Source organism: Rhinolophus sinicus, chromosome 4 (genome assembly GCF_057876585.1).
Source record: "Rhinolophus sinicus isolate RSI-liver-muscle chromosome 4, RSI-T2T, whole genome shotgun sequence".
Taxonomy (NCBI): domain Eukaryota; kingdom Metazoa; phylum Chordata; class Mammalia; order Chiroptera; family Rhinolophidae; genus Rhinolophus; species Rhinolophus sinicus.
Window position 1 is genome coordinate 26,958,097 of NC_142504.1, and position 24,083 is coordinate 26,982,179.

Sequence of the window (24,083 nt, forward strand, 5' to 3'; positions counted from 1 at the left end):
CAAATCAATTTATTTACCAAATCTGAAACAATGAACATTTAATATTCTTTGCAATACCTCATCATAACAGGGAACACTTTGGATATCCATTATTTATTTATTCAAGAATGTATTTTTAATAAATTAGAGGTTGCATTTCTGGTTAAAACAATATGCACACCCAGAAAGAGTGTGTGTGTGTGTGTGTGTGTGTGTGTGTGTGCGTGTGTGTGTGTGTATTAAAGTGTCTATTTCTGCAAACTCAGCATTTAGTATTATTGTTCTTTTAAATCTGGGCCAAAATGAAGAAAAAAAGCTACCTCTTTGGTTTTTAATATTTATTTATTTCTAGTGAAGCTGGGTATATCTTATTGTGTTTATTAGCTATGGTAGGATGTTTGTCCCTTTCTTAAAAATTGTGTAAGAAATCATTTTTTCATGAGTGTATTGACTACCAAACATTTTATTCTTAGTTTGGTTTTAATTTAGTTTAAGAAATTTAGTTTAGGTGAAGTTTAGGAACTTTATGTATCAAATCTAGGAGCTTCCTTTTTATGGCTTATGACTTTGATGTCCTGTTTAGAAAGTTCTTCCCCAGTCAAAGATCATAACATTATTCATCCATATTTCACTGGGGACTTTATTACATTTAAATCTTTAATCCATTTGGAATTTGTGATTTCTATAAAATGCTTGCAGCTATTTTTTAATGATTTTTGCCTAGACGACTTGAGTTCTCTAGTTATACCATGTTGGAGGGGATCTAAATCAATTAAAAACCAATAATAAGATATGGTGACTGGTATTTCAAAGGCACACCTGACAGCTCACATTAGTCCCCTCTGTCTCCTAGCCCGCAGCCTCAGCCATCCCCAACACATCACAAGGGGGAGCCTTCATGCTTTTAGTAAACATATCTAATGTTTCCCAGGCCACTCCTTTCATTTGTAGCTTTTCGTTCAACCTCGGTTTGTTTCTTTCTTGATCCTACAAAAAGCAGTATGTTGAGGTGGTCAGGAAACACAAAACAAAACAAAACAAAACTGAAAAAAATAAAAGATTGAGTTACACAAGGCAGAAATCCTAAATGTGTCTAAATCTGAATTGAAAATATTTTCCTCGGTGCATAGGAAAGAGATTTAAAATGTCTTTCATTACTCTCTAGTTTCCCAAATAATTATTGGAATATACTTTATTAACAGTGGAATTCAGATCCATATTTAAAGTTGAGGACTTGAAAGACAAGTAAAGTGAGGTGCCATATATTATGGGGATTTTTTTTCCTGCAGTTGTCATGCAAGCCACTATGTAGCAAAGATAACATGATGGATATCAGCAAGGATTTCTCCCCAGCCTCTATTTCCTTGTCATTTGGTCATATTGTTCAATTAATTAACCATGTTGGAATTTACCCCTGCCTTTTGCACCATCCTTTTACAGAACTGTTATCTTCAAATTTGGGATCTAAGGTGAATAGAAAGGGTTATCCTATTTGTGGCTAATCATCAAAAAATTGATATTTTTCTAATGTTTTTCCTTGATAAAATCCCAAAATCTACAGCATTGTATCTTGAGTGGAAGCTACTTGCACTATGCCTGTTGTTTGTACTGAACCCTGTAGAACGAGGAAAAGGTGCTGTCAGTTTTTTTTTCCCTGGTGAAGCATATGCTTTTACCAGTGTTTGGATGATAGGCTGAGTATAAACGTGAAGTCATCTTAAAAGAGGGTACAGAGGCCCCTGACTACTCTGAGGGCACATATCCAAAGCTAAACATATGGCCTTGTCATCACAATTCCCCACATTCCCTTTCTTGTGGTTTTAACCTTCTACTTTTATTTATTACCAGAAGGCCTTATCTTTCTAGCCTGCTGCTACAGACTGCTAGGCCAGAATGTAGTGAAAGCACAACATAATGAAACAGGATGATCATAAAATAGAAGGTAAATGGCCACAGCCTCTGTCTGTGTTAAAGCTGCACAGGTTCTATAACCTGAGCCAAACCATGCTCAAGAGGCATAATGTCGCACGGTGCTAATCAGACTGCCATTCCTGTTACCTATGGTATCACCAGAAGACCTTAGATGCTGTGAATGTCAAGCCTTTCACAAACTTCTAGGAATAGTGTCAGCCACAGGAAGAGGGGAAAGAAGACAGCTAGATGACCTTGAATGCTAAGATGCCATTTAAAGGGCAAATAGCAGCTCAAGTGAAGAAATGTCATGCAAATGAAATATTTGGCGGGCTTAAGGTAGAGGACAGTAAAGAGGAAAAGCAGTGAACACTGCTTGGCGATATGGTTTTGTGTGATATTTTTCTCCCCTTTGCAGCCCTCAGCAAAGTTATCAAACCAGATCCTCATGCCCGTGATGAGTGACTGACAGGTGGTTGAATGCACTACTTTGGATGACAGTTAAATTAGTTGTCGCATCCCGCACGCGACTAGGGTTGTGGGGAGCGAGGAGGGCGGTGCAGGGTTAAGAAAAGACAGTAGCCATGAATAGAGTTTAAGTGGGGCCAGGGGACCTACAGCCTCAAGGACTGGGCGCCTAATCCGACCTACGCATTAGCTTTTATTAGTTAGGTGGGGAAGTAAAGGATATAAAGCTTGTCAATCTCAAGATCTGTGAATCATATACATCATGGTAGGAAACTGATTCAAGCCAATCACCCTTGCCTGCAGGCAGCTGACCCATAAGACTCTGATGTCTGTACTTCCCCAAGGGTCAAAACCTTTATACATATGAATAGATGGAGAGCACACCATTGAATCTCTTCCCTTGCAGGTTGTGGGAAGGAATGCAGCCACAGAGGCAGAGGCTCCTCTTAGCTGGGAGAAGGTGGGGGGCTGTGCCCACCTCTATAAACCCCGCGGATTCTCCTGTTGGTCCCCACTCGACTGCGCCTGGCTTGAGTTGTCCCCCCGTGGGGAAATCTTATGGCTGACCAGCCATCTTTCTGGGGCCAAACAGGGAGACATAAGGTGCAAGCACAAAGGTGAAGCAGAGTCCCTGAAAGGATCCGTCTCACAGACTCTCCTTTCTTTAGGGGCAGGTACGAGGGGACAGACGGGTGGGCTGCTGCGTGGCAACAATTAGTACCTTCCAAAAGCTGGTCCAGTTTTGGCCAAAGCCTGTGGGTTATAGTTACTGCGTGGGCTTCTCAGGGAGGTCTGCGCCTGTTCCTTCTTCCCCCAGGCAGAGCAGAAGGGGCAGGAAGAAAGAGGAATTTGGCTCATAAGTCCAGGTGCCATATGCAGCCATCTCCAGAAATTTCACATCTTTATAGTGCAGCTTTAAGATTTCTATAACAGTAAGATATCTTTTGTTCTCATGTTGAAAACAAGTTTTAAATGATAATATGTTGTTTGTAAAGGATAAATAACAGAGAACTCTAATATATGATTGGTATGCAATTGATACTTCGAAGGAGAAGTGCCAACATCTGTTATAATAGAAATGTATTAAATCCTTTGACCTAGCTTTCCACATTTAGGAATTTATTGTATGGAAACACTAACATAAATTAATAAACTGATATGTACACAATGGTGCAGCGTTATTCATAATACTAAAGCAAAATAATCCAAATGTCTATTACAATATAAATAATTAAATAAAAAAATGAAACTGCTAAATAGTCATTAAAAAGAAAAAAGAGGGTGCCAAAAAAATGTACACACATTTTAAGAAAGGAAACCTGTATTAAAATTGTAACACTCACTATATACCGATAACAAAAGATGAATATAAGTCACGTTTGATCTGCAATTGCAAGAGGTGCTCAGAGTGGTTAACATCAGCTTCCAGACACTTCTGATTATGGCGAACTACTGCTTAAGCAACTTTGACCAAACTGTTAACATCTCTTAAAATGTATATATATACATGTTTTTGGCACCCCAGGTATATGTATGGGATCTGACAATTAAGTTCGCGACCTTGTTGTAATGATGTTGCTAACCTTTTTTGATGTCAGAGGGATTATTCATTATGAATTTGCACCACTGACAAACAGTTAACCAAGTTGACTATTTGGAAGTGCTGAAAAGGCTGTGTGAAAAAGTTAAACGACCTGAACTTTTCCACCAAGTCATGGCTCTTGCATCATGACACTGCACCAGCTCACACGTCACTGTCTGTGAGGGAGTTTTTAGCCAATAAACAAATAACTGTATTCGAGCATCCTCCCTACTCACCTGCTCTGGCCCCCAATGACTTCTTTCTTTACCCAAAGATAAAGGAAATATTTAAAGGAAGGCATTTTGATGACATTCAGGAGATCAAGTGTAGAATGATAACAGCTCTGATGGCCATTCCAGAAAAAGTTCCAAAATTGCTTTGAAGGGTGGACTAGGTGCTGGCGTCAGTGCAGCTTCCCAAGGAGAGCACTTCAAAGGTGACCGTAGTGATATTCAGCAGTGAGGTATGTAGCACTTTTTCTAGGATGAGTTCGCAAACTCAATTGTCAGATCATATATATATATATATATATATATATATATATATATATATATATATATGGTGCAGCATTATTCATAATATTTTATATATATATATATTGCCCTTGAATAACTAGGGGGTTAGGTGACTGGACCTGCGTGCAGTGACATATCTGTGTATAACTTTTGACTCTACATTTGGCCCTTTGTATGTGTGGATTCAACCAACCGCAGATCAAAAAAAATATTTTTCATCCATGGTTGTGAATCTGTGGCTGGGAGACTGCGATTGGGAATTTAAAAATACTGTTTTCTATCCAAGGTGTGTTGAATCTGCAGATGCAAAACCTACAGATGGGAAACCCACAGATATGAAACACAGGATGTGAAGGGTCCACGGTTCATTGAAAAATATCTGAGTATAAGTGAACCCATGCAGTTCAAACTCCTGCTGTTGAAGGATCAAACTATATATTTGTTTGTTTGTTTGTTTCCCTGGAAGAGTATTATCCTTTCTTGGTTGGGACACACTTTTCCAAATTTAGCTCAGATTACTCAGGATATTTGCCCCAGACAGCACATCAGAATCCTTAAAAGAGGGGCCCCACATAATTCTTAATCAATTGAGAACTGCTCACTGCTCTGGAGTGTAAACTCTCTGAGAGCAGGACCCTTGAGTTTATTCGTTTTAGTGGACAGATGATATACATATTTGGGCCTGTAATCAGAAGCAGCCTGTGAGTAGCCAGAGTAGGTGAATGAATGTCAGTGTGGTATGGGTATGATTCTCACATGTTTTCCATGCAATAATAGATGTATATTTGAAGTAACCATCACTCGAGTCATTTCTTGGCTTTGAAACCATCATATGTCTAGAAGGTCTTTATTCAAGTGCAAATGCACTGTTTCATAGTGACACTTCAGGTCAGATTAATTTATCAGATCCACACTAAAGGAATGAACTTGGGGTGAGTAAATTTTGGAGAATGCCATGACATCAATGGTCTCAGAGAGCAGGCAAATGAGATATTGAAATCTGGGGGCCTACACGCCAACGTAACTGCTTTAAGGTTGCCAAAATTTGGAAGGTGGGACATTTGAGGACAAATGCAGCAGTCAGTGTCCTATTGAGAAGTTTGGTAAGGGGGCAGCTCAAATTCTAATATTTGAACCTAATATTTATGATCTGTAGTCCAAAACTGTGGTCTTAGTATTAATTTTTTTAGTGCATATTAGTTTTCTAGTATATACGCTGCCGAAGCGAGCACTCATATTAGTTTTCTTATGATGAGGTCAGTGGCTTTATGACAAAAATAAAAATATAAGACAGAGTAAACCTGTCAGTTTTTCATAATTCAATTACTTTGTCAAGAGGCTAATTGTGTGTGAAAACCAGTAAAAAGGGAAAGATTCACTAAAGACATTGTAGACTTATATTTTTCCAGTAATTTAGATGTATATTTTTAATTGTGATGATAATTATTCCTGTGTTTCATTTACCAAATTGCTACTCATGGTCAGGGAGTTAAATGTGGCTGACAATCTACAAATTACCGGATGGAACTAAAGTGTAAATTATAGTTTAGCAGTTGTAGGTGTTTGTGAGTGGTTTGTATTTATTTATTATTTCCTTAAGTAGAAATCCCTTGCCACTTGTAGGTTAAAGTAGGGTGAAGATGCAGACAAGGAAGTTACTGGAAAAATTAACAGAAGCTTAACAAAATATTCTGGGATTAAGCGAGATTAAAAAGGATTGTATCTGAGATCAACAATTTGTAAACTATTTATTACATAAATATTACATAAATATTTATTGTAAGAAAGTATTAAAAAGAAAACCATTGTGTGAAACTTTATTATTTGCCTGACTGTGAGCCAGTCAGAAGCAATACTCTTCAGTTGGTAAAAGTGATACCTTTTTGATGTAGAAGTCATATATACAGTGAATAGAAATTGACATGATTGTTACCGATTTTATTGCTGTGTAAATACTAATAAAATTTTTGTCATACTGGTAAGCCAGCTAGTCCATCAAGGAAGTTTAATGTACTTTGTAGAACATCACAAGAGTGCTGAACCAGGTGCTGTAAAGGATTTAGTTATAACGGAAACAGACAGTGTGTTTCTGTATTTTAACAGTTTACAATTTAAGAAGAGAAAGCAGAAGCAAAGACGACAAATGAGTTTTCAGAAGCATATATACTGACAGTTACATAGCTAACTCTTGCTATTAAAAATGATGCATTTAATTCCATAAAAATAGTTGTTCACAGTCTCCTGAGCTATTTGTAGCCTTCCCCTCCCCATATCAATACTGTCTGAGTGTGACTGTATTCATTTCACAATCCCTCCATTATGTCAGATTTCCTTATCAACTTCTTGTCCACACAGATTATTATGTCCACCCTGAGGGTGCTGTCATTCAATCTTAATGTTTTACTCCTTCCAAGTACTTACAGTTGGATGTTGCAGTGATTTTAGAAGGAATTAGCTCATTAGAGTTTGGGGACAATAAAAGACCTAGTTGGAGATTGGTAAACTAGAGGTTTTGTGCATGTGTGTGTGTTGTGTTTTGTCTTTTACTTGCTGTTATCATTACCCAGTTTATTTCAAGTTGTAGCTTAAAATTTAGTCATTTCTTAAATAAAATTACTATCTTATTTTCTATTTGTACATAATCACAAAAATGAAATGGCTGGTTGTTGAATGCAGGGTTAAGTTTTCAATATTGATATTATCTAATTTTGACCAGTTTGTTTCCAGTGTGTGTTTTTTAATATGCTCATAATTGCGTTGATTTGCTGAACTGGCTTCCCCTTTGCTTTCTGTTAAAGAGCATGGCAAATGAGATTTAAATCTTGTTAAAATTACAGAATTTTCTCTCTCTAGTCTCTTTACTCCAAAATAATCTTTTTTTTTTTTTCCTAACTTATTTGTGGTCCTTAGATAATTGTTATGCCAAATGAAAAGTGACATTTTATTCGAGTTGAAAGTGGAAAAATTTCCCCAGCAGTGTTATGGCTGCGAAGAACTGGGTGTTTTGAACATTTTTTTGAGAGCACAAGAGAAGTGTGTGTTCTTCACATTGAGAGCAGAGGGACTTGGCAATTGAAGCGGGAGTGATTGATCTGCCTATGACAAAAAACACATTTTCTGACAAAGTGTTAATAAACTCTCGCCAGTGGTTATTGGTTCCTTTCAAGATCTTACCGCTTGTTTTGAAGTAATGAAATTTACAGAAAACTATTATAAGGTTCTAATTGAATTTCACAGAAGTAGCCCTAGTGTGACCCAAAATGGAAGAAAAAAATCCCAGCCCACAAAACCCCACACCGTGAAGCAACTCTCTGCAGAATCATTGATTAAGAACATGAAGTGGAAAAAGAAAGGCCCAACTCTCAAATAATTAGCCCTGGTTAATGAAGACTTTTAAGATATAGCAAGCTGATGTTGATAACTTCTGTGGGCCATGGGGAGCTGATGAAAAAGATTGACAAGTATAAAAGAGAAGTGTTTATTAAAACACCTTTTAAAATAGCTGTAGGATATAATAAAAAGCCATCTTTAAAGGAACTTATTAAAATTAAAGCCTCAATGGAATCTATAATTTCACCACCTGCAGCTTTCACAAAACTTTCTTGGCTTTTGTGAAAGCTTTCACACACTTCATGGAAATCCTAACAGGTGTTTCTAGATTGTGTACTCTCTCCATTCTGGTGGGCCACGCTAAAAGAGGTTTATGACACATATGCCAACAGGAAGGTTGCCGTATGTAAGCAAACAGTGACGTAATTTAAACATTTTCTTTGAAAAGATAGCCAGTGACTACACGTGGACACATCAACACCTTAGCCTTACTTTGTGAGGTATATAAATGTCGAATCACGATGTCATATATCTCAAACTAAAATAATATTGTGTGTTAACTAAACCAACCTTATCCTGTAGATAATAAAATAATTTGACCAGTGAGTTTATTAGTTTATATTAAGCTTTCCCATCCATTGTCTCCTGAGCTTCACAATAATCCTATGGGGTATGGAAGGCAGGTGATGGGGCTTTTAATTTTCATATGGGGAAACTGAGGCCAAAAGATGAAGAGACTTGCACAAGGTCACACAATCTTATGCAAAGTCACATCACATACATAAGTGGGCGAATAGGGATACACACTCAATATTTCAACTACATGGTCAGTGGTATAGCTATTGCCTTATAGGAGTGTCATGAGGGTCAAATAAAATAATGCACACAGCCCTTAGGACAGTTGCCATCACATGCTAAGTGCTCAGTATATGATAGCTATTACTATCACAACTATTGTTATCTGCCGCTGACTCTTTGCATATGAAAAACACTTCACATATCTATATGTTTAATTGATAAGTAGTAGTGTAAGTAAGGAATGCTCTGTACAGGTAATATAAGCAGTAATAATATTTCGAGGTACTTAGCAAAGGAATATGATAAATAACCAACCCTCTTTCCCATCAAACCTCTCTGTGACATTTCAGTGACTCTCTTAGCTCAAAAGTAGATACTTGAATAGAGGATATTCTGTATATCTCTGCCAGTGCCACCTCAAACTCCTCAAACATTTGACTTTTTTCAGGCTTTTCTTTTCTGGATCTGCCATGGGTCAAGGGTAAAGGTGGGTTTGAGGGCTTTGCGGAGGAATACAACTTGGTCCTCTCAGTATTGTGGAATAAAGTGGGTATTGAGTTGTGGGTTATCATGGTCTCCCAGAGGGTGTCTGTGGCTGCTCATCCTCTGTGTGCTGTTTGCTATATGTTTCATCGTCCGGAGTTGAGTCCTAGGGAAGAGGCTGTCATTTCTTTTGAGTCTCTGGATGTGCAGATGGAGCGTGAACCTAACAGCCATTCTGCAACAGTAACTGGTATGGATTATAGTGCTAAACTGGTGCTGGCCTCGGAAATTGACCTGTGCTGAGCTGTTTAAATACGAACATGTGCCTGCTTCCTTCCTGAGGGACCAAAGCCGTAGAAATGTCAGCCTTCACTACTTAATTATCACAGGTGATTACTGTAAATAAAAAGCCTGATTACAAAAATTAATTTACCATGTTTTAGGTCAGATGGAGATATGACCAAAAATAAATCCCTTAATTTCCTCTTTTTATATTATGTTACACTAGGCAATGACTCTACTATTTTTGTTATCAGACTTGACAACAACAATGAACAACAAGTGATCAGATTTACTATTTTTATTTTTCTAGTGTGAAACTTTAACCTGAACATCAAAATTCTGATGATAGGGTCTACGGGATGGAGACAAGCTGCCTCCAGGGCCCCAGGAATTCTTAAAGGGAGGAAGGAGAGGTGGCCAGGAGGCCTTGAATATGCCAGCAGAGTGACCCAGAGCTCTGCCCTTCTCCATAGAAACAAAGGGGAAAAAAGAAAGAGGGCAGGAATTCAGCTTTTTCCTCCTTTGATTTTATAAAATTATATTGCCTCCGCTACATGACCTCAAAATGAAATCTAAGCTTTCCCCAGGGAACAGAGACAGGGCAGAAAAATTTGTTTGGTAACTTCAGGCCCATCAACTCAAGATGGGATAAAGAAAGTAAAGTGCTTGGCATTATTTTTTTTGTGGGGAAGACTCCTGTTTTAATGTCATTTTGTTGTTCTAAGCCTCGGCATGATTTTCTTGTTTTAAAACACGGAAATATATTTTGTTGAAAATAGTAAATGAAGAGATCTAGTCAAAAGCAGAATTCAATGTGTAAGCCTCGTACTGGTGAGTGATTTCCTTCAAACAAAATTAGTATTTCTGTTTCCCAGTTAGAGGAAAAGAAATCATTTTTTGCTCTTCTCATACTTTAAAACATATTTTCTGATGCTATTAATGGATTCAGGTTTTAGAGGCATTATATAATTCGCGGAGCTGGTGTAAATAGTAGGGATTTCCACATCTAGTAGCTGTTGAAGTAGTTCAGTTGTGATGTTGGGAAAAGGCACACTGGCTCAGAAGTGTTTTCATAAAGATTTGATCCCCATCAAACACCTTTAATGAAAATCTTGCCCAAATCATCACAAATCATCAATGAGCATTTATTTAGTGTCCATTTGCAAATGAATCTATGCTGGATAGTTTTCATATAGGTTGAGCAGCTGTGGTTGGTCCTGCCTGCTAGAAATTTACAGTAGATAAGAGCTTGGGAATAGAAGAAAAACAGCCCCAAATGATTTTTATGCAAAGACAAACGATACCTTAACTGGCAGCCTTATGATTGGATCCAAAATGCTGTGGCCTTTTAATTTTAAATGGCATATGCAGACTCAGGTGCTGCAGACACACTAATAAAAAGACAATCTTGTATCCTCAGATAAATGCCTGGGAACCCCTTACCTGGCTGTCATTTAAGGACGTGTGGCAAGCAGGGCAGGAAACCAAAAGAGTCCATGAAAGGCTACACATTCTAGTACCTTGCAGGGTGTTATTTCCATTTAGATGTGGTGGGAATACATGTGATAAGCAGTGCAAAATAAAGATTTTAGCCACAGCGATAATGAATTGATGAAAGCAGGCTCTGAATCTTCTGGCCCCAAAGGTGTGTGGACCTCAGATGACTAAACAATTAGTTCCACTCATCACCTCCTCCCATCTTGGCTATTTAGGTAGAAAAATGTGGTCTTGGTAATGGGTAAGCATAGCAGAATCCAAATTTAGTAGGACCTGAAATTTATGACTTTTGGGGTCATCTTTAAGAAAAAAGAATCTTAAATATATTGCTTCTGCAAAATTTAAAAAATAGGTAAACATGTGAAAACATTGTAGGGCTCCTCCCAGGCTTCAGACAGGACAGGAGTGAGAGAACAGCACTGAAATTCAAACATCATCATCTTTGAGGGAAAGCTGTCTCTGCTTCTAGCACACTTGGGAGGGTTAAGGTATGGAGACCATTTCTCTACTCCTCGATAGTTTAGGGTCCCAGGTTAATCTGTGTTGATTCATTCACTTATGTGTAGTTTGCAATGTTATAACATGTCTGCAGTACTGCCCGAGGCATTGATTGATGCAGTATCAAGGTTGGAAGACAATGTGCTCACCCACAGTTTGAGTTTTTTAAAGTCTGGCCAATTAGTGACCTCGGGTCCGCTGTAGGATAAAACAAAATAAAATAAAATATTAGATGAGAAGTAAAATCCAAAATTTCTATTTATTTGAGCTTGAAAGAAATACAGAAAACAGAGGAAAAATGCTCCTGAGTATTTGGATATGAGAACCTTAAAAATAGTCACTACTGGGTGTTTGAAAACTTTCAAAAAAAAAAAAAAACAGACAGGGATACAAGGAATTGAATAACTGTCAAAATCATTGGACTTTAATAAAAGTATTTTTCGGTAAAACGCCATCTAATACACTGTAGTTTGCATTCAGAATTGCAATTCTGACCTAGCTCCTGTGAAATAAAGATCAGTTTTACTGAATTCTAACTGGTGAAATAAATAATTATTTTGTCAGTGTAGGTTACGAGTCTTGAAGAACAAGCTAGCTTTTAATTCATTTGTTTTCTTAGAATAATCCTTTACAATAATAATAGTGGAATAGAAATAAAGTGCTTTGGGGGGAAAAAGTGTTACACATCTCTTGTTTTATATGAATTTCCTATAGACCATGATCGGCTATCTTTAATTTGCAGGGAAAAAAGTAAATGGTATCCTTTCCAAATTCTCAGTTTCTTGCTATTTTTATGAGATTGGAATAGGTATGGTTCAGTTTAGAACTCAAAGATAGTTCTTACTTATATATGGGCTTTCTTACTAAAACAGTGGTCATAACAATGTTATAATAGTTCTGATGGCAAAGGTTTATGAAATGAGTATATATAATAGCCTGTGAAATGAATACGGTCTTTGGTGCCCTGCCCAGGTTTCTTTACTAGGCTGGTATACTCATCCCCTGATGTTGGCTGTGGATGTTGGCTGTTTAAAGCTCATAGTTGCACTTTTCTGGAGGTTGGCTCTTGGCTGACAAGAGCCAACTTACCTGGAATGATGTGGGACGCCTGCAGGTCAATGACTGGCTGACATGGGAGGGTGATAGCCCAGCCTCCTTGCCTCTGGATGACACACCCTGTGAAGTTCAATTCATGCTGCCAAACTCCCCGTGGTATCAGTCTGAGGCCAAACTTCTCCTGAAGCTACATTATTGTTCAGCTTCTCCTCCTGCCCTGCCTGCTTCCTGTAGTTTCTCGAAAGCACTCCCTCAATACATTACTTGCCCAAGAACATCCGTGGCCAGCTCTGTTTCTAGGGAGCCCAACCAGAGACAAAATCATAGCAAAGTCAGACTACAATAAGTGCTTTGTATTTCCACTCAAGTTTTTGATGAATGCAGTGAGGTAGATGAAAGGATAAAAGTGGGAGTTGCAATTCTCTAATTTTGGTATTTACAATGACTGAGTAGCAATCAGCAAAGTGAATTTTTAAATTAAGTATGGAGCAATTTTCCGTATTTCTTGGCATCACACTAGCACAATGCCCTTCTCCTAAGTAGTGAATTTTGCTAACCAAGCTGTGCATTCTGGCATAGCTTGTCATTTGCCCCCTAGTCAGGGTCAGGCATTCTGTGATACCAGACAGCCAATTTCAGGCATTGCTGGAGCCAAAAAGGAACCACTCCTATGAAAACAGAAGCCTTAGAAAGGGCAGGTGATGTAGGATGCTAGGACTTCTCTTGGCAATTCTGCAGTAGGGCCAACTCCAGATGCCAAGCTGTTTATCCGTCTGCTGTTGATTCCACTCTGAATTAGCAAAACAGGGCACAACACCTGTTGATTTAGAAACAGTGTTGCAATGAGTCGATTATGTTTTATGAAGGCCAGACATAAAGTCATTAATACCAAGATCACTGATATTAATATTATTAATTATCTTTCTCAGTATCTCCAGAACAGCATGCATAGGCTTGGCAGTTGTGATGTGTACCCTCAAAAGCCATTTTGGAGCAAGCTTTGAAAGACCTTCCCTTGAGGTAACCAATGTTTTGAAAAAATAGTCCATTTGACTCCAACCCTCTCTCCCCCTTCGTATTTAAAAATGTAACGACTCAATGAGGTGGGATAGTGTATCTGGAATGTTGAGTGCCAGCAGAGAAATGCAGGACATGAGGTTGGATAGAAGTGAGTCAGGATAATGAAGGACTCCATAAGTATTTTGGACCACACTCTAAAGTGAGAAGGAGCCATTCATAGCTATGATTACTTGAGCATTTTAACAAGTAAACATTCAGATAAACATCATCTCACTGGAACCTCAAAATAACTCTAACCTTATTTAGAGTGGAGTGAATAATGGAGTGAGGTTATTCCCTCCATTTTCCCATGAGAAAACTGAGGCTTCGAGTCATTCAGTCACTTGTCTAAAGTCACACAACTATGTGGTGAAGACTGAGCCTCCAGTTCTGATTCCTGATCTCACCATGGAGCTTTCATGTGAGTGGTCACAGTAAAAATTAAATGATAGAGAAGTTCCAATGCACAACTGAAATTGATGAAATGGAAGTATAGAATTACAAAAATAGGTCAAAGGAGAGATAAAAGTTGGAGACATTGAATTTTCCACCTACGTTACATTCTCACACAGAAGCATCCACATTGCTGTCTCATTGCTATGTGGGAAGGAAACCATATATTCATTTTTGCATTGACAATTGTCACACTCTGTGGCAATGTGATCAGAGAATATTTTCCTGAATCTCAGGGAGAAGCCTACATCATTTTGTAGAAACAAATAAAAAGATGATATTCTATATTATTTTCAGACTGCTTTTCCAGGATCTACCCTCTATGTGAAATGTAAATGTGTCCACAAGGACCAAAATATTTTCTTTTCAATCCAGTGGAATTCTGGTCCTTTGCCCCATCTCCCTAAGGTTAACACTGCATAAAACATTTTATCAGAGTGGTGTAGTGAGAATAGGTGACTCTAGAACCTGGGTTGGGGACAGGTCAGACTCAAGCCAGGAGACTGAGAAAGAGCCCATTGGACTAGATAACTGGTGGTGGTGGTGGTGGTGGTGGTGGTGGTGGTGATGCATCCCCAGGGTAATGCATGGTGGGTTGGACGGGTAGGTGCTATGTGGGGTTCTGACTCTAGAGTTTTCACTTAGAACTAAGGTCGTTAGAATACACAGATGATTGTCCTTTCCATGTTGTGCATATACAGGGCTATGCAGCATTGGTGGGCCAGGAGCCCATCCCTGGTGACCCACTGTGTGCTGTTTTTCAGTATTTCTTGGGGAAGAGAGCAACAACATCAGGAACCCACTGCTTCTGCGACTGCTGCCTGGTGACCATATCAAAGAAATTTGCTTTGCCTACTTTATAGAGAAATATTTGGTGCAGGTATATTGAAGATCATTCTTTGGTTTGTTACCCTGACATAATGTGCAGTCTATCCTGTCACTCAACTTTAAATTTGTATGTTAGTACTTGAAATCAACCCTCGTGTGAAGTATCAAAGGGAGTATACAGAAATATATAATTTTACACCATTAAAATACAAATTGTAGAAACAAAATTAAAAGATATATTAAATGCCATCTTTGAATAGTAGGTTTACAGGTAGCTTATATTTACTTATGTATATTTTCCTGAATTAAAAAACAAAACAAAAAATTCCTACAATGAGCATATGTTACTTTTGTAACCGGAAAAATAAATATCATTTCAAACATTACAGAGTACTATCAGACAATCCCCCTATCTCTTGGCAGCAGGGAAGGGCACAGATTATTTTTCTTATTTTATACTTGGACAACATGTTATATGGATGGGCTATATTTAAAGAGGTTAAGAGGCTTCCATAAAACTTCCCAAGTGTTACACTGCAGCAAATCTTCTGATTCATAGTCTAGTGCGCTTTCATTCTAAATGGTGTTCTTGATTTTTCTGGCATCATATAAGGTATGTTCCTTGTCTATATTATATCATGAGATGCGTCTTTACTTTATCTGGATCTAGAGTTTATTTTTTAAAAGTGACATTCAGATGGAGTGATAAGTAGGCATGCTTCCATCTTTGTCTCATGAAAACAATGACCTTATTTTGAGGATAGTTTGAAACAACAAATTATCCCCCTCAAGTCAGAAAAGTAATAAAAATATAGGAAAGAGCCACATATTTTTTGAGTTATTTTTCCTAATTAGTGTAAAATATATTATGTACATACAATTGTTACAAATGTTATATAGGTATTAAGAATAGTGGTATGAAAACTGTATAACAATATACTGAAAAGTTTATAATGTACTCAGTAGAAAAAAGAATGGCTTAATTTTAATAAAAATTGAATTAGAGAGGTGGGATTACTAGTGATTTTTAAATCTGATTTTCTATCTGTCTGTTTATTCATTTATTCATTTATTAAGGTAACTTTGGTTTATAACATTATGTTTCATATGTGAAACATTGTAATTTGGCATGTGTATACACTACATTGTGCTCTCCACCAAAAGCTAGTTCACATTCATCACCATACAATTGACCCTGTTTACCTTTTTCATTTTCCTGCCATCCCCTTCCCCTTTGATAACCACTGATCTGTTGTCTGCCTCTATGAGTTTGTTTGCTTATTCTGTTTTTGGTTTTTATATTCCACATATAAGTGAAATCATATGGTATTTGTCTTTTCCTATCTGACTTATTTCACCTGGCATAATACTCTCAAGGTCCATCCATGTTGTTGCAAATGTCAGGATTTTACTTTTTTATGGCTGAATAGTATTCCATTATAGATAGATAGATGATAGATATATTTATAGATATAGATATAGATATAGATATAGATATAGATATAGATATAGATATAGATGATATAGATACCACATCTTCTTTACTCATTCATCTGTCTATGGACGTTTAGGTTCTTTCCTTATCTTGGCTATTGTAAACAATGCTGCAATGAACATGGGTGTGCATATTATGAATTAGTGTTTTTGTGTTCTTTGGATAAGTACCCAGAAATGGAATAGTTGGGTCATATGGTAGTTTTATTCCTATTTTTTTGATGAGTCCCTATGCTGTTTTTCACAGTGGCTGTATTAATTTACATTCTCACCAACAGTATACAAGGATTCCCTTTTTTCCACATCCTTTCCAACACTTGTTTTTTTGTTTGTTTGATTCTTTCAGGTGACAGATGAGGTGATAACTCATTGTGGTTTTGATTGGCATTTCCCTAATAATTATTGATGTTAAACATTTTTTCATGTGCGTAGTGGCCATCTGTCTTCTTTGGAAAAATATTTTAAATGATATTTTAAAACAATATTTTAAAATATTTTTAAATGATAATATTTTAAATGATAATGTTACTCTTATAGTTAAAAAATTCCTTCCACAATTCAAAAAAGTTAAATACATAGTTATTTATTTTTCTGAAATCTTCATGACTTTGAACCAAATTGGTCAAATCAAGAATATTTTGTGCCGATGAATCAAAGATAACAATGAAAAGGAGAGGATGGATGACCATACTCTACCTTTACCTGTACACCATCCAAATACAAGATTCATGCTGGGTGCTGGCATCAGGCGAGAATGATGCCTACAGCAAATCCCCATGGTCAGTTAGGATAGTATAATATTCAGGATGTCAGGAAAGCCAACATGCTGATTACCTTTCTAAACCATGTAACTTCATCTATGTGCTTTAGCAAGATATATTGCTTGCATTTCATCCTAGAACAGTAGATGGCTGCCTACCCAACACCCATTTTCCCTTTCTTCCTTACTCTAAGAAGTCTGATTTCATGCAGCTCATTACTATAAGGAGTAGGTGACTGTTTGCCAATTTCTAGGAGTGAAAATCATTTGTTTATTACATATATCAATGATTAATGTAGAAATGGGCCTTTGATACAATTTGAACTAAAGAGTGTAAGGAAAGTTTGCTGGAAGCTTCTGGAAAAGTTAGCCTTGATATCCAGGAGATTCTGGAAATGATTTCTCTTCTACATGTTATCTTGCAGAGATGTGCGACCCAGACTGCTGCAGCCTGAACAAGATACTGAAATATAACAGAGTGGAAAGAAGTTCCTTAATTAAGGCAAAGAAAGCCTACTCTACTTTGGTCTTTCAGGTAGGTGAGCCAGTAAAATCTTTAGTATTTAAGCAAATGTAAGTTAGATTTTTTTTTTTTTACTTGATGCTGAAGCCATCCTAACTGATAGATACATGGTAAAATAGCTGTCATTTTTAATTGTCTGTATTGTAAACTATAATCCTAGGAACTGAATCAATATGAAAAATAGTGAATTATTATATTCTTATTATATTAAAGCTAAAGAACATTTGTAGTAAAGCAGTTACATAAATTAAATTTGAACTTCTAAATGAGTAGTCCATTAATAATTAATCCTATTTAGAAACTATGTCAGTTTTCTGTATTTTCCTGTTTATACCTCATATCGCTTTTCTTAAACCATATTTAATCTACATTAACTATTTAGGCTAGTTTTCTCAGAAAACAAGAAAATGACATATCCTAATGAATCTCAGTAGATTTTTGGTATATCATATAATTTTCAATGCAACATGAATGCATTCTTAACTAAAGCAAAGATTAAAAATGCCCTCAGCATCCAGTCTAAAAGATGGCAAAAAAATTATTTTGAAATAAAGCCATACAAAACTGAAAATACTAAGAGTGTATATTAGTCTGGGATAAGCATCAAAGTCATAGGAAATAGATTTATTTCAAATATTATTTAGCAACAATTAGTTAATGGTAGCTAATGCATTGTTGTGTGTCTCCTCCATGGATCAAGAGTCAATACCATTTGGAAATATTAAGCCAACTGTGTGGCCGAAATCAGGTGGGGGTTGCTGATCTCTGAATGTTTGGGTTATGATATAGCATCTATTTCAAGAGATGTATGGGAGAGGCACACTCACTGTACTGACATTGGAAGGCAGGATTACCGTGCAGCCTCTTGTCAGGAGAGTGCAGTTAAATGCAAGATACCCAGGAGATAAGCAGGCTATTTAGAGTTGATGATGGACCCATATCACCAAAACATTTCTCTTAGGAGAACCTCTATTGTTTATGACTGTCCAGCACCCTTCTACGTAGTATCACCTCTCCCTTTTCTTGATGAGAAAACCATGTACTTAGGTTTCTTCTTACTCTCTCCCCAGACCAGAAGTGTGGGTAAATGACAAAGGTCAGTTAGAGTGTCTCCCACTGCCGCCCCACTACAGTGACACACACCACAATGGGCCCAAACCCCAGGTGTGTCAGAATCCTCTTAGGACAATTTCCAGTCAATGCATATTGAAGTGGGTTGTGCTGTGTGCTGTTTTTATCTGTAACCAAAGTAGAACTTTAGAAATTGAATTTTTTTTTGCCTCTGCGATTCATAATTTATTCTCATTTACAATAAACGTAGGTATTTCCTTGAAATTTGAAAAATCAGCACAATTGTTTATGTTGTTAGACTGTAAGAGAATATTTTCTGTCTCATCCAGGGAGTGAAAGAAATAACAGGTTTCTCCCCAGTTGAGCTAAAAATACAGTATAGGTATTTATCCCTAATGATTAGTTTTCCTGATATGAGAACAGAGCTGAAAGAATTTAGAGGTAATATCCGTTCCTGGTGAGACATATTTTCCTCCCAGTAGCCCTTTTACGCATGTCTCTGAATAGATGCTGGAAGTGAACTTTCTGTGATTCAAAACGACCACTTTTTCTCTGTCTTTCAGAAAGTGCTGTTAGAATATCAGTAAGTCATACCCAAGGAATCAAATTCCAATGGCCAGTGTCGCGCCACATGCTGAACTGTGTAGATTATCCCACTTGTATGACTGGTTAGACATGAAAATATTAATTCTCTGTTCTGTTGTGGACAGGCGGCTTGTTAGATCTAATAGATCTAACAAAGTTCCCAATGCCTGCTCAGTGAGAGAGATTGCTGGCAACATTCAACATAAAAGGTGTCCTTTTAATACAAATAAACAAACAACAAACAAAACAACCAAAAAACCAAACACCAGAATTGGAAATAAAATAGCCTTTTCTAGCTCAAGATTCAGTTTTGCTGGAGGAGGATGTTGTATCTGGGGCACTGGCCTTTGTTTTACTCAGTCCTGCAGCAATCCCTCAGGAACGTGCTGAAGTTATGCTGGTTATTGCACATTTTGAACAAGCAGGTCCCACACACCCAGAGTCTTCAGCATAGTTGATGGAAGGTTGGAGGATAGGAAGGTATTGAAAATCTGAAGGTAGGATGTGACGAGCCAGCCGCCACGAGTCGAACAGTTCCTGACAAGGGGAGTGGGAATGAAAAAAGGCACTCACACATATGCTAATGCGGCCGGTCTTCAGTGGTCCTGAAGCACCAGGTTTATTTTCTCTGCTGAATTTATACCTTTTGAGTACGTGCAAGCTCACAATCACAAAAATGCATTACATCATTAACAGTTGATTTTTTAACTTTTTCACAGAAACTTGACTTAATCACTGAAACTCCCCAAAACGATTGTCCCATGACAGAATCCATCAATTACCCTGATTAGCATCACTATGTCTTGAAACTGGTTGTTCCCACTTCATACCTTAGCAGTTCGTAAGCACCCTCCAGGTGCAGGCAAAGACAATGCCTCAGGAGCACAAACCGGTTATGCATTAGCAGAGCCATTAAGGCTTGCAATTAGCTTTAACCATGGCTCCCCACATCTCCCCCTTTTTTATTTTATATTTTTGAGATCGTGTCTGGCTTAGGTGGTCAGTACAGACATTTTGACTTACCCGTCATTGGATATCAATCATCAAAGCGATCGACTCCTGTCTTAGGTTGTAAAAACGCTTACTGATCATTACCCGTCATTGGCTACCGATCTCCTTTGAGGAAAGCCAGAGACAGCAGAGGCTTTTCCCAGGCAGGGGGAAGGAGAGGCAAGGCCTCTTCCCATATTTTTCTAAGGCAGCTCACTGGGGGTCCCCACTCGGTTTTGCCTGGCTTAGGTTGTATCTCCCTTGAGATATCTTACCCGTCTTTGGCTGCAAACCATCTTTTGGGGACCAGACAGAGAGACATAAGGTGTAAAACATAAAGATAAGCAAAGTTGTAAAAAGCCACAGTCTCACTGACTTTTTTTTTTTTTTTTTTTAAGAAAAGACATGGGGGGGGACAGTCGGCTAGGCTGCTGTGTGACTACATCTCCCCCTTTTTTGTTTTTGAAGCATGAGAAACACAGAACAATAAACAGAATAGCAATATCCCCAGCAAAAACCCTCTACCCAAAGTCTTTATCCATTTAACAGGGTCTGAAGTGGAAAGTCCTTTTGCAGCTGCGGAATGTGAGAGCTTTTTCACACCCTAGGGGCGTGGATGGGTATCTATAGATGTCTTTTTTTCTGTGGGCTGTCGCTCATGGTATGGTTTAACACCGACCAGGAATTTACAAAGGTTTTTCTTCAGGACCTGGAGAAATACAAGCAAAGCCTCTTTCCCGTGTTATCTCGCGGGGAGAAGTAGGATCAGTTTCCCCACGTAATATTTTAAACAAAGGTTGTAATTCACCAGTTGTCAACCGCAACTGAGGTTTAATCCAATTAATGTCTCCCAGTAGCTTTTGGAAATTATTTAATGTTTTTAAACAATGTCGCCGGATTTGTATTTTTTGAGGCACAATGGCTTGAGGCATTAAACAATATCCCAGATAAGAGTAAGGAGGCACTTGTTGAATTTTTTCTGGGGCTAGAACTAGCCCATAATTGTGGAGCTTTTTTTGTAAATGAGCAAAAGCAGCAAGCAACTTTGGTTCACAAGAGTGGGCAAGAAGTATGTCATCCATGTAGTGGATGATGTAAATATCTGAAAATGCCCTTTAGGTAGGTTTTATTGCAGCTGATACAAATTTTTGACATAATGTAGGGCTATTAGCCATACCCTGAGGTAGCACTAGCCAATGATATCTCTTAAAAGGTTTTTGTAAATTAACAGAAGGAACACTGAAAGCAAATCTAGGGCAGTCATCAGGATTTAAAGGTATAGTATAAAAACAATCTTTTAAGTCCAAAACAATTTTATATGTGTTTTTTGGTATAGCTGCAAGACAGGGCAAGCCTGTCTGTAAGGCTCCCGTTAATTTTATGGTTTCATTAACCTTTTGTAAATCTTGTAATAATCTCCACTTACCAGATTTTTTATTAATAACAAAAATGGGAGAATTCCAGTGGAATTAGAGGAAGCAATGTGTCCCTTTTAAAGTTGCTCCTGTACTAGCATCTTGTAAAATCTTTTGTAGGGGGGACCTTTGATCTTTTACGCCTGATAATTGTTTGATAGTCACAGGGGCTACAACAGGGGCCTCAGGCTGTGGATCCAGCCCTGCTTGTGAGCTTCTTCACAAGCCATTTGAAGAGGGGATCGTACAACAGAGTCCGATCCTGGATTAACATAACCTGGCGAAGGCTCAGCAGGCATTTCCCAAACCGAAGACTGCAGCAGAGGTCCCCACCTACAGGGCTCCTCAGGAGGAGGTGCAGAGGGATTAACTATAGGGGGATCTTTACCCCGAGGATTCCATTGATCTCTAAAAGGAATCTGGGGACTCCGAGGACAATTTCCTCCATCCACAGCAACTTTAAGCTCAATCAGCTGTCCCTGAATCTTTCTTAGCTGATCTGCAAAAGAAAGTGCAGTGCCTGCAGGCTGCTTGTCTCCTTGAGCCATAGCCACTAAAGGAGGGTTTTTGTCCCTATCATAATTGGCTACTTTATCTTTTAATTTTTTCTGATCCTGAGGGCTCAAATCTTTCCATATGTCGTCTGGAAACTCTTGAGCAACCGGCTCTTTGTTAACTTTAAGAACTCCCTCTAAAAACTTTGCGCCTCCTCCCTCCTCATCGCCGGCTTGTTTTACTTTCTCTAATTTACATTTTTCATTTTTAAGGTTCATACAGTCCCGGATCAAAGTCCACAGTCCAAATGTTTCAATCGGAACCTGCTGAGGCCCGTGGACAGTGTAAAAATCCTTTAATTGTTCTCCCACTTTCTGCCAGATTTCCAAGCTGACTGTTCCTTCCTCAGGAAACCACGGACAGACTTCTTTTATAAAGTCTATGAATTTATCTAACTGCTCTCGGCTTACACGACTACCACGAGCGGCAAGCAACTTCCTAAGTCCTCTAACATACAGGTCCTTGCTGGTTGCGAGACCCATCCCTTTTCCCTGACTCGGTCCTTCTTTCACACAGAAATCACCCAGGTGCCCGTCTGGCCGTGTCCCTTGCGGGGCTAAATCCGTCTTAGCTAGAGGCGCTCCGGTATAATCCCCCGGACCGGTGGGTTGTAAAGCCCAGTCGCCGTTATGCCATATGACAGAACCGGAACCGCAGATTGGGGCCCAATCAAGCTCCGTAACACAAAGTCGTGGAGCTATCACTCACTCACACACTCATTCGACCGAGGGGACAGTGCCGTACTCACCACGCATCTACTGATAAGCTCCAATGAGCCGGGCCCTTCCCACGCGGTGTTCCTCACTATTACCCCTATATTTAGGTCCCTGTTCGGGCGCCACTTGTGACGAGCCAGCCGCCACGAGTCGAACAGTTCCTGACAAGGGGAGTGGGAATGAAAAAAGGCACTCACACATATGCTAATGCGGCCGGTCTTCAGTGGTCCTGAAGCACCAGGTTTATTTTCTCTGCTGAATTTATACCTTTTGAGTACGTGCAAGCTCACAATCACAAAAATGCATTACATCATTAACAGTTGATTTTTTAACTTTTTCACAGAAACTTGACTTAATCACTGAAACTCCCCAAAACGATTGTCCCATGACAGAATCCATCAATTACCCTGATTAGCATCACTATGTCTTGAAACTGGTTGTTCCCACTTCATACCTTAGCAGTTCGTAAGCACCCTCCAGGTGCAGGCAAAGACAATGCCTCAGGAGCACAAACCGGTTATGCATTAGCAGAGCCATTAAGGCTTGCAATTAGCTTTAACCATGGCTCCCCACAGTAGGATCTTTACTCCAATTAGGTGGTACCATGGTCAGCATGGAGCCTTGTGGAAACCTGTGCTCTCGGGACATCTGTATTTCCTGCTCTGCCTCCCCTTATTTCATGCAACACATTCTTGTATTCTTTATTTCCGGAAAAGTATCTCATTTTATTATCTTTCTATTAGTCACTCCAGCATTACCTTTGTGACAACAGTCTACTAGGTGGGTGACATTTGGCAGGAAGCACTATCAGAAAGCATGAATTTCCTTAGTCCCAAGAATTGTAGTGATCTGAGCTATAGACGTTAGGAGCAGTCATGGGAGAGGCACAGAGATGTGACAGGGTGCTCTGAAGTGACTATGTTGATCTATTGCAAAAAGCAGGGTATGCTTTTCAGAATTTAGTGAAGAAGACTTGCTGCAGGGAAGTCACTATTCTGACCCTGGATATAGGATATGAACCAATGTATACCACTGGGGAGGATCAAGGATGAAAAGGGTAGACCACGGGGAGATTTGAGTTGAGATTTTCTTGCTGGATTTCACCGATTCCAAGATGCACATTTTTTCATACTTTAATAACTTCTGAAAATGGGATGTGTCTTACAAACAAGGACATGCCATCTTTAATTGGCAGTGAGTTTCTCATTCTAGCAAAACATAAGAAACATAGTTTG